Source organism: Propithecus coquereli, unplaced genomic scaffold (genome assembly GCF_000956105.1).
Source record: "Propithecus coquereli isolate 6110/MARCELLA unplaced genomic scaffold, Pcoq_1.0 Scaffold7, whole genome shotgun sequence".
Taxonomy (NCBI): domain Eukaryota; kingdom Metazoa; phylum Chordata; class Mammalia; order Primates; family Indriidae; genus Propithecus; species Propithecus coquereli.
In genome coordinates this window covers 14,885,390-14,903,091 of record NW_012153062.1, presented here as the reverse complement: position 1 = coordinate 14,903,091, position 17,702 = coordinate 14,885,390, and the positions used below count along the sequence as shown (strand labels likewise).

The 17,702-nt window shown below is 38.6% G+C and overlaps 1 long non-coding RNA gene across 1 annotated transcript; it reads left to right on the top strand.

Moving 5' to 3' along the window:
* Positions 1 to 9,247: 9,247 nt before the first annotated feature.
* LOC105823836 lies at positions 9,248 to 17,345 on the top strand. The gene is made up of 2 exons (XR_001138169.1): positions 9,248 to 9,874; positions 17,232 to 17,345. It is a non-coding gene; the product is annotated as an uncharacterized LOC105823836 (long non-coding RNA).
* The last annotated feature ends 357 nt before the right edge of the window (positions 17,346 to 17,702 follow it).

The following is a 17,702-nucleotide window of genomic DNA, read 5'->3' as shown; positions in this document are numbered from 1 at the left end:
GATGGTTTCAGAATGATTCAAGCACATTACATTTACTGTGCAGTCAAACCTCTCTGCTAATGATAATCTGTATTTACAGCCGCTCCCCAGCACTAGCATCACCACCTCAGATCATCAGGCATTAGATTCTCATAAGGAGCACGCAACCTAGATCCCTCGCATGTGCAGTTTACAGTAGGGCTCACGATCCTGTGAGAATCTAATGCTGCCACTGATCTGACAGGAGACAGGGCTTAATGCAGTGGTGCGAGTGATGGGGAGAGGCTGTAAATACAGATGGAGTTTTGCTCACTTGCCCGCCGCTCACCTTCTGCTGTGTGACCTTGTTCCTAACAGGCCACGGACCGGTACTGGTCTTGCCAGGGATTTGGGGACTACAGTCATAAACCACTTTCTCATATTATCATATTTGAAATGCATGGCAATCCTGTGTAGCAGGAAGGGAACATATTGTTAGTCCTGTTTTGCAGATGAAATCCCCAAGACAGAATGTTCATAATACATCAGATTTTCCAACCATACCTGCACTCATAGATCATGATACAGATTAAAATGCTTTTTTCATCAGACTGAACGTGCATATGTATGTGTGCATGTTTACTTCCAAAGTGTCTGTAGAGTTGCATACACCCTTTGAATGTTGCTAAGATATATATAAATGTGGTTACTTAAAAAACTCACAAGAAAGCCATTAATGAATCATTCCATTTCACAAATTGCAATATGATAAAAGAGAAGAAATTCAAAAGGGAAGAATTCTCTCCAAAGTTCAAGCAACAAATTTTCATGTGATGTTGTGTAAAGCAAAATGATTTATAGCTTCTAGAAGCATAAATCAAAACCTTCACTCCAACATTTACAGCCACTTTGAGATTTTATTAAGGTAAAAAATTATTTGCAAATTCATTACTTGTATGATGAATAGGATTAGAAAAGAGAGGAAAGACCTTCATGTGATAAGTAGAAGACATTGGTGAATATTTTGAACATTATTTTCTTAAGCCCTTCTATGAATTATTTTCCTACATCATCATCAAACAGCATTTATGGGTTTATGAGTCTGCCTTCCACCCTACGGTACGATATTCTTAAAGGCAGGGACAGGTACAGATACATTTTTTGTATGCTAAGTGTTCAGCAGAGGGCCTAGATTCAGTAAGTGTTCAATAATATTTGATGAATAAAGGAATGGTGTCATTTAAAAACAAAATAGACATACACACACACACACACGTATGTATTTATATAGTAGCAGCACCCACATAATTCCATATATGTATATAATTTCATATATATATTCCACACACATTTTTGTATATATAATGGGATATATCATTATATATAATATAGTATCATATAGCTATTGCTATTATGTGAATATGTGTATGTGCTCATACAAAAGTATGTTTTATATATATTTGTGTGTATATACACATATATGCATAATCATTTTGATCTTTGAATTTGTCACATCACGTTTTTAATCTCAAATAAGCTCTAGTGAAAGTGAGTTGTCACAGGGAGAATAACGATGTTAGTCTTGATCTATGAGAATCACAATCAAAAATGTAAATCTGATGCATAGCATGTCAAATCTGATATAAATGATTTTGAAGGTCCTGCTACTTTTCCTTACCTGTTCACAATCACAGGTGATTGAAAGTTATTAGAAACTGATCGTAAAGCTGTACCCTCCTGACACCATCGGACCTCCAAGCAAGTAGTCAGCTAAAACCACTTTCTGATATAACTGCACAACGACCCTGGTGGCTGTGTGTCTCTTCCCTGTTTCTCTCAGCCTGACACAGCCCCAGTGATGATTTACCTATGTCATCGTATGCAGTCTGTAGCTCGACTGAGGTCTTATTCTGATTCACAGGGGAGTGTTGAACAAAGTCTGTCTGGAATAAACTGTGGATGTATTCAGGAAATTTTATTCTCATTCATTCATTTATTTCCTCATTCTCAGATATTAAGCATCTGCAACTTTAAAGCTACTGCATTAAACACTGGGGCACAAAGGTGAGTAAGGCACAGTCCCTGTCTAACCACGGCTGAGGTTTCCATAGTGACATTTTCTTAAACCCCAACTTGTACAGGGTGTTTTCAGATCGGGGTTGTACCTTTTCCAAAAAGAGGTATAATGATCTGAAACCAAAGTGATTTTGTTTAATAATTTTGACCATCAAAAATCCAGTTTGAAAAATGGACCAGAATATAAAGATACAACATTTAATAACAAAGAAAAAATAAATGCATACATACTTTAAAAGAAATATTTCATCTTTTGAAGAACACTGAGAGGGGTCTGAGTTCAAAGGTGACGTGAGCATGTTTTTTCTGTGACTATGCAGAACAGAATCTGTATTGACTAGAGCAAGTTTTATTTCCCTCATTTAAGCTAAGGCCAGAACTCCAAGGCTGAGGCTTGACATAGGTATACTATAAATGAAGTGTTAATGAGATGGAAATTCTCCAAGTTGCTTTTGAGTCTCACTTCATATCAATGTAGACCTGCCTAAAATATCTAAGAGCTGAGAATCCTTTTGGAATGATACCAAACTTTTGAGTCTGAAAACTGAGCTGGGAATTCCTTTGCAAACAGTCCTGTGGGTTATTTTGGCACTTCGGTTTATAATCCTAGCTGGACCCCATCTGAAGTTCTAAAGCCTGTAAAATAAGAATGAATGATCAACGTAAATAAGCCAAATCTGAGAAACTTCAGACCTGCTTGGCTGAATGTTTGTTAATCTATCCCTTCTATGCTAGGTTAGCTCCTTCTGGCTGGAACTGCCATTCTGCTGTAACTCCTCTGCAAGTAAGAAACCATCCTTTTCATCATACAGAGGATCTTTCTTTTCGGAGTCTGTGACGCATCGTAATATATTGAAATTAAATTGTTTGGATATGTTTTGTGGCTGAATACTGATAAAACTACAATATAAACTGCATTATCCTTAATCAAAGGTTACTTTTATTTGTAGATTTTAAAGGCAACTAAAATTTTTATTTGACGGATTCCAATAGTTCCAGTTTGGCATACCTGCACACTTTTATTGTATCCTGGGATCAGACATAAATCAAATGATTTCCCACAGACAAATAAAAGTGGTGGAGTAATATAGTTCCTGGAATTTAACACTTCACGGTCAGAAGGTCACATATGCTAAGTTGCTTATTTATACGCCTCTTAAAGTTTAAGTCTGTGGGCAGGAGACATGAAGCAATGTGACTTACTATATCAAGGAAGAATGTATTGTTCTTTTTCTTCATGTAGATAAAATTAGCAGTGTTGGAAGAGCAGATCATACAAGAATGTCGTCAGGAACATGGCACTTGTCATGGTTTTGAAATGTGCTTGCTTTATGATTTTATTTTGTATTGCAATCATCAGTTTTAACAGTGAGATTTATTAAACATTTTTTAAAGTGTGGAAGAGAGAGTTACTGTGCACCAATCGCCAACATGCTAGCTGACATCTCCCAGCCTAACCTTGCAGTTAGGTCAGGCAAATGTAGCCAGAATGGAGGTGACGCATGTCACTTCTGGGTTGAGGGAGCTAGGTGCTCAGGTCCGCCTTCAGCCCTCTCTCTCTTGCTGACAAAAGTGACCTTACAGACCACACGTTCCAGATGGTGACTGTAAAATGGAGATAGTCATTTGACCCACAGTTAACTATGGCATGAGAAAAGAGATGAATACTTTCACAACTTTCTACCTAAAGGATTATAATGAGAACAAAGTTGGGTATAAACAAAGTTTTATGGGATAACTACTTCATTTACGCCACACAAGTGTATTGAGTTCCCAGCACGTAACTAGTACTTAGCACTTTCTTATACACTATCTCCTTTTTACATGTTCACCCATTTAAAATCTCACAGCATTCTTCAGATCACTATACTAAGGCTCAGAAAAGTTTCTACTTGCTCAAGGCATGTAGCCAGAAAGGAAATGAGTCAAGATTTGAATTCACACCTCCTAAAAGCATCTAGACTTTTCTTCTCTGAAGATTACATTAGAAGCCTGAGCTGGTAATATTCCATTAAACCTCAAGTCATTTTTTATCCCAGGGCCCCGGTCTCTCTCTTTAGAAACATATCTCCCTTTAAATGCACCTGGAATTTATAGGTGAAACACTGGCAAATTAATAAAGGAAATCACATCGGTGCCCTAAGAAAGGCGGGCCATGGGTGGTGGAAATCGTAGAAGCAAGAAAACCCCTACAGCTTTATCACAGCCCATATGCAGTTACTTATTGCAGCATTTAAAGCCTTGAACACTTGTCCCTTACCTGGTGGCCTCATTGGCCACCAGCAACAAAGAAGGAGGCGGAAGGAGGGGCTTTTCTCCCCTCTGTGTTAAGAAGGCCAGCTGCATTGCTGGGACTCTCCTGGAGGCAAACTGGGGAAATAAAGCTCTTTCTGTTTTTCGATGCACAGAACAATGCTGAACTTTCTGAGACCTGGCATAATGTGGTCACGTGCCTTGTTTCTGCATTCAGAATATTGTCTTTTCATAGACCTTCAGAATATGTTAAGGGGGTTTCACTATATATCACAAATCATGGTTTAAATTTCAAAGCATTAGATAAAAATGACCTTACACTACATTTGTAGATGTCACTCTCAAGCCATCCCAATGTAGTTTCCATGGGAACTAATGTACATCAAAGGAGGAAGAGAGAGAAAGAGAGAGTCTGTAAGATCAAATTTTTAGTTTCTGCCTCCTCTTTCTTTGGGAAAACCAAAATGAGCCCCATGTTAAATGCTGATGAAATTAGATACTGAATCTTATTTTCAATGTGAATGCAGCTTTTTTTCCCTTAAGAACCTAATCTTTAGTGCTACGCGCATAGTTATGCAAAATGTTTCTGAGTTCATCTATATAATTTATAAATTGTATTCAGAGCCTCAGAAGGCACATATACTTATTTAGAAGAGTCAACATCATCCATTATTACTGTTGTTAGGCAGCTGTTTTTAGGACTATTATTATTACATAGACTTGCAATTTTATTGAGAATCCACTCTGTGCCAGGCACTTGAATGACCATGAATGAAAGTTTGCAGTCATGTAAGAACACATTCCAAAATGGTGTTTTATTGGTATATGTACAATGTCTTTCAGAGTCATTCCAGACAAGGTAAAGTGGGTAGCTATCATTAATTTCCCATCCAAAGAGAACAGTCAACAATAGCATTGTTAAAAAGAGCAAGTTACAGCTATTATTCCTAAACCCAATGCTGAACTTTAAGGTCACCTTTATCTAACTCTATCCTATGTGGCTCACCTGGATTATAAAATGAATTCGATACTTTAATTTTGGGGTGGTTAGAGAGGCAATAATATATTATATTCCTAATTGTAATTGAGAATGGAGATATAAAAAGTACTTGTAGCTTGTAGAAAATTAACTAGAAAAATAGCTACTTAGCTGCTAGAGCTAAAAGAGTATTTGATCATATGATATAAAATCACAATTATGTTAAGAGCTCCAGCAAGATTTTTTTCAGACTAGAAATTGTTCTACTCTTACCAAAAAGCTAATAATTTCATCATCATCACCATCATCATCTTCCCTTACTTCAACATGTATTATTTATAAATGATTTATGCAAGGCATTTGGCTTAGCCACAAGAGATACAGTAGTGAGCAAGACAGATAAAACCCTGACCTCCACGTAACTTAGCAGTTTAGCTAGGAGAGAAAATGCAAAGAAAACACCAGGGGGAGTGGGCACAAAGTGAAGGGCAGAGGGTCAGAAGTTATTCTGGGGTAGCAGTATCTGACAGACCCGAGAACAGCTAGAATCTAGAAAAGAAACAACTGGGGCCAGAAATACGGTAATAGATACTTTGTCCCTAAATAGGAACTGAGCAAATGACCAGCTAGAGGATTTTCTTCAAGAAAATGATCCAATAAGAACCGCCATGAAACAGAGAACATTATGAAACAGTGCAGACCAATAAATACAGTGATACAAAACAGAGTGACGGAGGATTCAGGAGGAAAACATGTCTCTTAGCTGCAAAAGGCCAAGGGTCTTTTCAATGAGCTATGATGAGATGCAAACTAGAATGATCAGATCTTATGTTCCCTGTGGTCTGTCACGTATCTTCGTATTCATTTCCATGTACCTACTAAAGGCACTATGTAGGATATAGGGGTAATCATTTTTAAGCAATATTTTTTGTTGTCATTATAAAGATCTGAATTTAAAAACTAAAAGAAAATCCAGGCCTGGTGGCTCATACCTGTAATCCTAGCACTTTCAGAGGCCGAGGAGAAAGGATCACTTGAGGCCAGGAGTTGGAGACCAGCCTTAACAATAGAGCAAGACCTCATCTCTACTAAAAATTAAAAAAAATATATTGGCTGGGTGTAGAGGCATGCACCTTTTTTCCTAGCTACTTGAGAGGCTGAGGCAGGAGGATCACTTGAGCCCAGGAGTTTGAGGTTGTAGTGAGCCGTGATGATGCCACTACACTCTAGCCCAGGCAACAGAGCAAGACCCTGCCTCAAAATAAATAAATAAAATCCCCTTATATTTAGATATAAATATAATTTATTATTAGGCTTTTTTGTGGGGGGTGGTGTGAGATATATCATCACAAAGGACTTTGGCAGCAAAAAGACCCGGATTCGAATTATGTCCCTTCTGCGTGCTGCCGTGAGACTTTAGGTAAGTTAGTTCATTCGTCAGAGCCTCAGATTCTTCATCGTCAGAATGAGGGTGATAATTGCATGGGTGTGCCAGATTTGTTTGAAAGATTAGAGATAAAACATGTGAAACATACGGAATGAGAAGGTCTGTTGTATGCTGGAGGGGAATTTCTCCCTCTCCCACGTCTCTCACTTCCGTGTGGAATGGCTCTCCACACCTCTGCACTCGCTCTTGCCCTTGGAGAAAGCAGGGAGGGAGCCCAGGGCGGCAGTGCTGGATCTGACCGGAGAGTTTAGAGGGAATCAGGCGTTCATGGCTCTCCTCCTTTGGGACTAGAGGTCAGCAGAGGCGCTCGCTTTCTTAGCTGTGTCTGGGACTGACTGGAAAGGCTCAGTTCTGGGCTGGAGTATGGGGAGGCCCTTTGTTGCCAAACATCTATGCCGTGTCCTCCAAAAATTTTGTCAAGAATAAAGCTTAAATGTTAACTTTTGTCTATTAATCTCTATATTTATTTTTGGTTCTGATCTCTGGTGGGAAAAAGGAGTTATTTACTAAACCTCAGATATATAATTCTGGTTCAACAAGTGACAACTAATAAGAAAAATAGTAATAGTAATTATAAAGATATATAATGGTAGTTATAATATTATATATTTATGGTAGTTATAATAGTGTAAAGATAATATGGCAAGTAAATATTAGCCATTTAATTTTCATCAATCACTGCTCTAAGGATTTTTCTAATTTTATCTTCACGACTCTATAAATTAGAAATTCATGTTTCCATCTAACAGGTGAAGACAATGAAGCACAGTGGGAGGTTAAACACAGGACTGAAAATCACAAAACTTCTGAGTGAAGCAGGCAGGTTCCAAAACCTGCCTCATTAGCTACCGTGCTATGAATCTTTGAACAAGATGTTTATATTGACAAATGACTGTCAAGTCTCTAGAATTTATGAAGAGCACAAGAAAAAAAAAAGATTTGTAACATTAATTGCCTAACAGTTTATTCCTCTCTGGCATTGTTTATTCAAAATCGTGTATTTGCAGATAATATATTCCAGGTATTAGAAAGTTCAGGATGAGTATGAAAATGGCATAAACAAAGGGTTAAGGAAAAACCTAGGATGAATTATTAATATTTCATTGTAAGGAGAGAATGGGGCTTGGGTGCAAAAAAGCAAGAAAAGATGTAAGACCTTGAATGTTCTAACAGAGTGAGCAAGTCACAGCCTGTAAGCGCAATGGGAGAGATGAGGACAGAACATGCTGTAAAAGACCATGGCCTGAAATGCAATTCTGAAGATTTTATCTAGAACAAATGGAGAGCTGGAAGGTTTTTTAAAAATTCAAGTATGAATGATCTGATGAGTATTTTAGAAAGCTAACTGGATGATACAAATAGGATGGATTAGAGGAAAAAAAATACTTGGTGGCAAGGAGGTCCATTGGGGCAGTTTGGGGTCGAATTGTGTCCCCTCCAAAAGATATGTGGAAGCCCTAATCGTTGGTACCTGTGGTCGAGACCTTATTTGGAAATAGGGTCTTTGCAGATGTAATCTATTTAAGATTAGGTCATTAGGCGGCCCCTAATTCAATATGCCTGTTGTCCTTATGAGACAAGGAGAAGTCAGAGATGCACAAACAAAAATGCCACATGATGGAGGCGGAGATTGGAGTTAAGCAGCTACCAACCAAGGAACGTCAAGGATTGTTGCTAACACCAGAGCTAAGAGAAGGGCAGGGGACGGATTCTTCCCTAGAGCATTCTGAGAAAGCATGGCCCTTTTCTGACTTCTAGCCTCCAGAACTGTGAGAGAATAAATTTCTGTTGTTTTACACCACTCAGCTTGCAGTACCTTTTTTACGGCAGCCCTAGGAAACTAACAGAAGTATTAGTAGACTACATCAGTGAAGAACTAGCGAGCACGTGAATTCAGGTGGTGGCAGTAACAATGGCAAGGAGGAGGTGCTTGGTGGCCCCCGGCTATGTTTGTTAAAGGACTAACCGAGCAATGAAGAGTAGAAACAGAATGATGGAGCCACAAGGAATCTCTTCAGTGGTAACAGGGTACACGGTTGAATGTTGATGGGCCCCTTTCCACAGGTTTCCAAAACTACCTCTAGATCCTGTTAGGGCCTCTAGGGAAGGGACTGTCAAGAAGGACTATCCACCAGCTAGTCTAGCCCTGATAGCTCTGGAGGCCAACCTGGAGGTGGTTTAGGAGGGGGAATGCAGGACCCAGGACTCTGGTTGCCACAGCAGAGCAGGGGCCTGGGAATTAAGATTGGCATTAGTTTGATTTTTCCATTTTCTCATATATTGCCCTCAAATTTCAGTAAACGGTGTTGAAGAATTTTTTGGAAGTGAGAAGCCAGAAACAATACGTCTAACTTACTCATTCTAGAAGTTAGAAGGTAATAGAAAGGCGAGAAATGGGAAAGTTGTTCAGATGCAAGGCCAGTGAATCAGAGAGAAAAAGCTCAAAGCCGCAGAACAAAGCTTCAGCAAAGAGATATTGTTACTTGGAGAGACGGCCTTTTGTCCTTTGTTCTATTACCGGTCAAAGGAGCCCGAGAAAACCCCAGCCTGAGACAACAGCTCTGCCAAGTGCCCTTGAGAGGGTACCGTGGGGTCAGCCACAAAGCCAGAGCACTAAAGAGAAAAAGAAATACAGGGAGGATCGGAGAGGAGAAATGAGAATGGTGGGGAAAAAAATTATTTTTTAAGCCAAAAAGAATCAGAGAAGAGCAGAAGTGCCTCTAGGGCAAAGCGTAGCAGGCAGTTAGGGAAAAAGGGCTGTTAACCTCTTTGAAGCTCTGACTACATTAGAAGTCCTCGCAAGACAGTCGTTGCTTTCACGGGCAGGTAGAGAACCTTTCTTGTCCATTGTTCTTCCGAATTATAAATCACTGCCCTTTTTATGATGTCTACAGGGAAAACGACTTCAAGCTTCTTAGAGTCCCCCCAAAGCATTTTCTATACTCAATATAATATGGGAAGCCCTGGGTTTGTCTTTGTGCATTTTATCTGCAGTAATCCGAAACCTTCCATCACCCTCTTCCTTTCTCTACTCATGAAGAAAGGGGTGGTCGGCGACAAGGATGGCTGGGAGAGGGAGAAACCCAGAATGAGATGAGGAAAGCGTTTAAACAGCCGGACGGTGTGTCTGTGTCATCGAAGACTCTGGCAGCATCCTAAAGGTAAACATAAATGTATGTTCTTTCGGGATTATCAAATATCTTGTACGTTTTGTTTCTCTGACCATGGAAATTAGAAAGCTGAGTAGAAATCAATAGTTTAACGAATTCATTCAGCAAACGTGGTGAGTTCTCATCACAACCACGCACACCCTGACAGCTAATGTATGTGGGTGACTATTGCACATCAATGACTATGTTGAGTGCTTTGCATGGATTATGTCATTTAAGCCTCAAGCAAATAATACTATGAGGTAGGTGCTCCTGTTATGTCCATGTTACAGATGAAAAAACTGAGGCCCAAGGTTTCATGGCTAGTATGAGACAGAGCCAAGTTTGAACTCAGGTTACATGACTCAAGAGGCTATGTTCTTAACCTCTTTACAATGTCCCCTGCATCATATACTGCATTAGGTATCAAAGAATCAAGGGCTGTAGGGTTTCAGAGAACGGACGGTTTGGTGGGGGCAGAGTGTAGTTAAGGCAGGGTTTAAGTGAGAGGTGGTACATGAACTTGACCTTGAAGACCAGGCAGATTTGAGTCAGCAGTGAGTAAAACAGGGGCTTCCGGGTGAGATACAGAAAAGCACATGAGTGTAGTCCAAAGTCAGCATAAGACAGTAGACAATGAGGAGACTGCTTTGACTAGAAGGAAGCTCTGCAAGCAATAAAAGAATTCAGACAAGATAGAGTTGGCTGTCAGGGAGATGGTGGTCTGTCATGGTGGGAAATTGAAAATCATGGATGGTTCTTTTAGTCTAATCTAAATGTCGAATATACTAGCAATGGCAAGCAGGATGGATTGGACCTAAGGGAAAGCCTAGAGCCCCAGGATTCCAGCTAGGAGATCTGTAGGAAGAAGGAATGATATGAAAAATGTTTTAAATGAAAAGTAATAGGACTTACTGACTGTGACATGAAAAGAAAGTAAATGAATTCATTATATCAATAATAATCAACATTTATAGAGTCTATACAATATCCTATAGTAGTATACATGTAATCAGGCATTGAGTCTCATAATAGCACCATGATTTAGAATTAAACCAAGGCCTGTTCTAATCCTAGGATTTCTGTGGTTATCTACTGAAGTTAGCCAAGATACAATTTTTCAAATAGTGTTGTGAGGGCATTGTGATACCATGGACAGGGGTGAAGGAGTTTGCAAGTTTAGGGGCAGTGAAAGATAATTTTGATTGAAGGAAGGTAAACTATTCAGGTGCGCTTATAATCCATTATGTAATAATAATAATTATTCTTTATTTTGATTCTACTATGAATCAGGACCTCCCATGGATACTAAAATCAGCAGATGCTCACGTTCCTGATATAAAATGGCCTGCCCTAACTACCCCTCCTAATAATTATTATGATCATTATAGATAATTATTGAGTGTTTATTATATAGCAAACAAAGTTCTAAACATTTTACATACCCTCATTCAGTTAATACAGTAATAATTATAGTACTCACTATCATAATAATTATAGAGCTTATATTTACAGTGTTTACAGTATACCAGGCTATAGATCAGTTTTCAGATATATTAACTCATTTAATCTTCACAAAAACCACATGCTAATATTTTATCTTCACTTTACAGGTGAGGAACTCTGGTCCAGAGAATTTAAGTAACTCACTCAAGGTCACAGAACTAATGATTAGCAGAGTGGAGATTTGAAACCAGCCTCTCTGGCTCTAGAGTCTATGCTTTTAACAACTTCTCTATAAGATCATGAACTTGGGGCCAGGCACACTGGCTTGCACCTGTAATCCCAGCTATTCAGGAGGCTGAGGTGGGAGGCTTGAGCCCAGGAGTTCAGGACCACCCTGGGCAATAGAACAAGACTCTGTCACCAAAAAAAAAGAAATCATGAACTTTGGGGTCAGGGAAGTCTGGGTTCAAATCTCAGCCTTGCCACCTACTACTTTCGGGATCTTCAGTATGTTCTTTTTTGTGTCTAAATCTCAGTTTTTCCATAAATAAAATTATGGATAATTAGTAATTTTTATGTAATAATAGTTATGAGGATTAATCTCTGTTACCCTTCTCTGGGCTTATCACAGTTCTTTAGCACGGGAAGTATTTAGTGTGTGCTTTACGAATAAATGAATAAAACACTAATCATCCATGCTACACAATTGACATTTTGCTGTATGCTACTTTATATTATTTAATTTTTCTGTGTATATATTTTTCTTGTCAATCTGGCTAGACTACATGCGTCCTGAGAGCACACACCATGCTTTTTACCTCAATATTTGCCCTAGTGCTCTGAACAGGGATGCACACATAGTAGCTGCTCAATAATAACCACTTCCACAAATGAATCACTCATGTGGATCGGACATTTTTATTAAGTATTTAGTCCTCATAGCAATCCTAGATAGAACGCACTAACATTAATTCCAGTTTACAGACTAGGAAAATGTACCGTCATAAGATAAAGTGATTTTCCAATGGTCACACAATTAGTAGAGTCAGGAATCAAATTCAGCTCTGTTTATCTCCAGAACCCCTAGGCTTAACCACCATGCTACACTGCCTCCTTAAAGCCCTGATTCATGGGTAATTGACAAGGAGTTAGGGCTCAGCATCCCCTGCCTTTGGAGAGCAACTTTCTCCATCTGAGGTTCTGCTTGGTTTCGTCCAGTTGGCTCAGTCGACCTCCTAGTTCACGGCTTTTCTGTAGGTCTCTTCTTAGTGGCTCAGGAACAACCCACCTAACCAAGAGTCAGAAGTGCAAGAAACAGTGGCTGCTCTTGAAGTTGGCCCACAGAATGTGAAAGCCGGAACGCGCATGAGCCCTTTCTGCCTTCTCGGTAGATTATGACTTCAGCATTCTCTGTGTTTAATAACCTCTAGCCGATCCACTGTGAAAATTGTACGCAATAGTCCTCAAAATTTCTGATTTTGTACCTGTGACAAAGTAACTTTGTGGCTGACCCTTTGAGCACCTTTAAAGCTCACAATGGAAGAGGCATTGGCTCCTAACTTTCTGCAGAACTGTTTTTAATACTTCCTGCAAGCTGTTATTGGTGTCTTTATTTAGGCTGTATTTCTTCATTTCAGCATCTATGTTTAGCAGTTATATAAAGGAGCAAAATGGGTTTAACGACCTGAAGTGGCAAAGGATGATATGTGGGCCTCCTTGGAGGAACAGAAGATCAAATAACCATGGGGAGACTTCCTGCTTCCTGGTGACTAGGAGTCACATTTCTTTTATCTGTCTGTGAGTCAAGGGGAAATTCATGGCCACCCAGTATACATAGAGACCTTCTTTTGAAAGTCTCCTCTGCCTCTTACAGGTGGAGTCTGACACAGTGAGGGTGGGAGGTGGAAAAGGTTCATTAAAGGGCCGTGCGGATAATCTTCTCATCTGCTGATTTAATTTGTCTCATTGTGGGTGGTACAGACTCACATTCCCTTTCTGGAGCATGGAAGGTTTTAATCAAACTAAACAGATACCCACTGGGTCTGAACATGTACACAATCTAGGAACTACGGACTTCTCAAGACCTCTGCCTTCAGCATCCCAAGAAGGATTATGGGTGCCATTTGATCTACCTTGGAATCACCCCCCTCTGCTCTCACAGGACTTGCCATTCCTCACTCCTGCCTTAGCACTCCCACCAGACCAGGGACAAACCCAAAGTAGACAGCCCTGGCTCTGATTCCAGGTTCTTTCTCTTATTAACTATGTGATATTGAGTAAGGTATTTGACTTTCCAAGTTCTGTGTCTTCGTGAGAAAATGGAGACAATGATAATACTAACTTCACAGATTTACTGTAAAGAATAGAAAAACTATGTATATAGAATTATTTGGACAATAACTGTGCATACAGTAAGACCCTAATGAATGGATGCTGTTAGTATATAGGCAGCTGGAGTATTTTTCCCTGACCAATCAAGCCTGCATTTCTGTTTCTGGCAACCTGCATAGACTTTCCAAGATAATTCTCAGCTTATTCATAGTAGAATCAAAATAATCAGGTGAGAGAAAAAATTATTCATAAATTCTTGAGTCTAAGCTTCTGCTCTGTCCACTTAGAAACAATATAAGCACTAAAACTGTCTTATTTTTTACCATCTATTAAATCAGAACAAAAGCTCAGTACTTCTCCAACAGTTGTGTGGTACTATTAAGGAATCTCCTAAATCTGATTCTCTCCTCCTCTCTTCTCCTTTCATAAACAACACGCTCCTCTAAGCATGGAGCAAAGGAACCTCCCTTTTAATTCTGCCCCGTAAACTTCTGCATAAACCTCCTTTGTATAGAAGCTCATCCAAAGTCAACCAATAAATGGCAGCCCTCCGACTCCGATGGCCTGCCACCAGCCCCAACTGCCCTACACTGCCGTGCTCCCTCAGTGTCTCTTATGCAGGGACCTATGACCATTTTGTCATGGCTCTACATGGCTGCACCAGGTAGGGGTGGGGAAAAAGGAGGATCCTTTGATCATTACATTTATTTTTGAATATTTACTTTGAAAAATTTTTCATTCTTCCCTGTGCCCTAGGCAGATCTCTAAGAGATCCCAGGTCATTAAGGAGGAGTTCGGGTATGCTGGTGTATTTTGGCATTTTTTTTTCAATGCCAAAATAATCCATTGCCCTTTGGATTCACAGATGCCTCAAATTATCATCCAGGTTTAGTATTGACCCTGCAGGAACTATAGTCACCCCTTGGTATCTGTGGGGGATTGGTTCCAGGATCTCCCTTGGCTACCAAAATCTCTGGATGCTCAAGCCGCTGATACATAATGGTGCAGTATTTTCATATAATCTATGTACATTTTCCCATAGCCTTTAAAGCATCTCTAGATTACTTATAATACCTAATACAATGTAAATGCTACATAAATAGTTTTTATACTATTTTGTTTACTATATTGTATTGTTTTCTTGTCCTCTTATTGTTTTCTTGTCTTATTAGGAAATAATGACAAAAAAAATAAGTTTATACACATTCATACAGATGCAATTTTTTTTCCAAATGTTTTCGATTGGTGGTGGTTTGAATCCTTGATGCAGAACAGAGGAAATACAGAGGGCAGACTGTACTTAGAAACACGAAAGAATATTCTTTGCCCTCATGATGGCCATGGCAGAATGCTACTAGCATTTTTGGACTGGGACAGGAATGTTAAATGCCTTGCAATGAGAATATTAAGACACAATGAAAACTATCATGACAATGCTTTCTTCCATGAGAAAACTGTAATTATTTGTAAATTTTTCTGTCCTATGAGAGAAATTAATCATGTCTACCTCACTTAATCAGCATCCTTCACTCAAACTCAAATTTGAGTCTTGACTATTAAACACCTATAACTGTTAAGCACTTTCTAATTCAATATCTCATTCAAGCTCCTGAAAGAATTGTAAGCTTCTCATTATTGCCCTTCCAATGGAGAAACTAAAGTTGAAGAAAGCAAAGGATACTGAGTCCAGCACAATTCTACTACCTTGTGCTGCTTCTAAGATACTAGTTTTATAGCATTATCTGGATTACTAAAAATGTTCAAGTTTGTCTCTTGTAACAATAGAAAGAGAATAATATGAAGAAAAACAGAGTAAGGATAAAAGTAACTAAAATACATTGAAAAAATAAAAACTGGAGTACCTAAATTATATGTAAAAGAGCCTTTGAAAACTGTCTAGGTGAATTTATGTCTATGCACCTATGTTGGCATCACAAAATAGCAACTTTCAATTCAAAACTCATTCCTTATATACATATTTCTTATATCTATTTTAATTAAAAGGTCTAACTTGATTATTAAACTTTAGTGTCCCCCTTATCTATCTGACGCTCTGGAATACTGCTGAGTATTACGGCATTCACAAGAATATTAATTGTGTACACTTACATGATTTAAAATGTATTCTCAATAGCCAAAGTGTCCTCCTGACTCCTTGAAACTCAGCCATCCTATATTGCAGACGGCCTTTCACTCGGGCTTTGAAACCACTTTACAGACATCTCTTTATTCTCCTTTATTTTATAAATTGGGAAATAGATCAAATAGAAGTTAAGTGGCACACAGAAGTCAATGGCAGATTCCTGGAAGAACCAGGGAAAGACATCACCCTGGATTCACCTACAGTTATCACTCAGATAATGTAACATTTCTTCAGAAGATTGACGTAGCCTATTCATGTACGAGGCAGACCAAAGAGATTATTTTTTTCATGAGGCTTCCTCATGAAAAGCAGATTCGCAATTAATTCTGATTCAACTGGCATATCCTTTCTCACTGCCGCAAAATATCTATATTGAAATCAGGTTGACTGTTCATCTTTTCTTCCCATTTGTTACATCTGCTAGGGATCAATGAAAATAAAAATATTTGGAGCTTTGTGTTCAGTATAAGTCCCTATATGCAGTTGCTTGATATGATGATTTTGTAAAGAAGCAAGTAATCAAAGTACTTTTGCAGTGTTTTTGATAAAGGATTGCTCTTTACTGGTACTCATCTCTCCACTACTAATTGACAAAACGTCTTAAGAGAAATACCCATATATTTAAATTAATTATTATTAAAAGCCCCAATGACACTAAATAGAGACCACTGTTGATAAAGATTTGGCTATTTCAATTCCATATTTATTACTAGAGATTTCTATATCGGGGATCTGCAAACTATGGCCTAGGACCAAATCCAACTGTTAGCTATTTTTGTAAATAAAGTTTTATTGGAGTACAGTCTTATTCATTCATTTACACATTGTCTGTGGCTGCTTTCACACTACAGTGGAAAAGTTGAATACCTGAAACAAAGACTATATGGCCTACAGAGTCTAAAATATTTACAATGTAACCATTCACAGAAAAAGCTGCCAACAACTATTCCAGATGAGACAATATATCAGCCCTGGCAGGTGTGAATAGTAACCTTGACTGTCTCTGGGAGCACTTATAAAGTTTAATTTCCAAAGTCATAAGCAAAACTTTCCAAAGGGCTTTGCTTGAGACCACACACTTTCAAGTCAGACCCATCAAGTTTTGAATTCTCTGAACAGAATTGCTTTTCAAATGTCAAACCAGTAAAGTAGTTGATGACAATTTTGCTGAAAGAACAACTTTATCAGGGGAAACAAGATAATGGAGATATATTTGAGGACCTCGATTATCCATACTTTGCTCTAAATTCTAGAATACTATAGATGCATAGCTCTGATTTACAAACTGCTAAGTCAAGATTTCTGAATTTCTTGGCATGAGTTTGGTAGTACAGTATAACTTTGATTATGACTTCTTATATCTGGCATAAATATATTCCCTTTGTGCATATTCTTTTTAGATGCAGCACAAAAAATGCATGACTCCTTTTTCTCCCATTTTTTCTTTAGAAGAAGCAGCTGTGAAGTCATAATTATGTTCACCTCCCACTGGCAACTGGCAGGCCCTTTATTTTTGTGCACTTGGAACTCACCGAGAATAAATAAAGTCCATTCCCTCCTTGAGGGGCTATTCTGCCATTCCATCTAGGATTTCACAGTTTGCCAATTCCTAGAACATCTATTGTTATAAATAGTGTTGTGCCCTTAAAAAAAGTGGGCCTTATGAAATGAGGTAAGGGGGAAACATCTCAAAAGAATATGAAAAAAAAAATCAACATCATCTCTAAGAAATAGCAGCGAATTTTCTAGCTTTTAAAAACTTATAATTACATCGTTGGTTAATTGGTACTATATATAGGTTACCCAGCACTGACACGTAATTTTCTAAAACAAAGAGGTTTTTATCACGTTACATTATGTTGTGAAATTAGGGACTTTTTATTTCATTTTTACTCATTGAAGACAAAGGGCAAAAGTCTT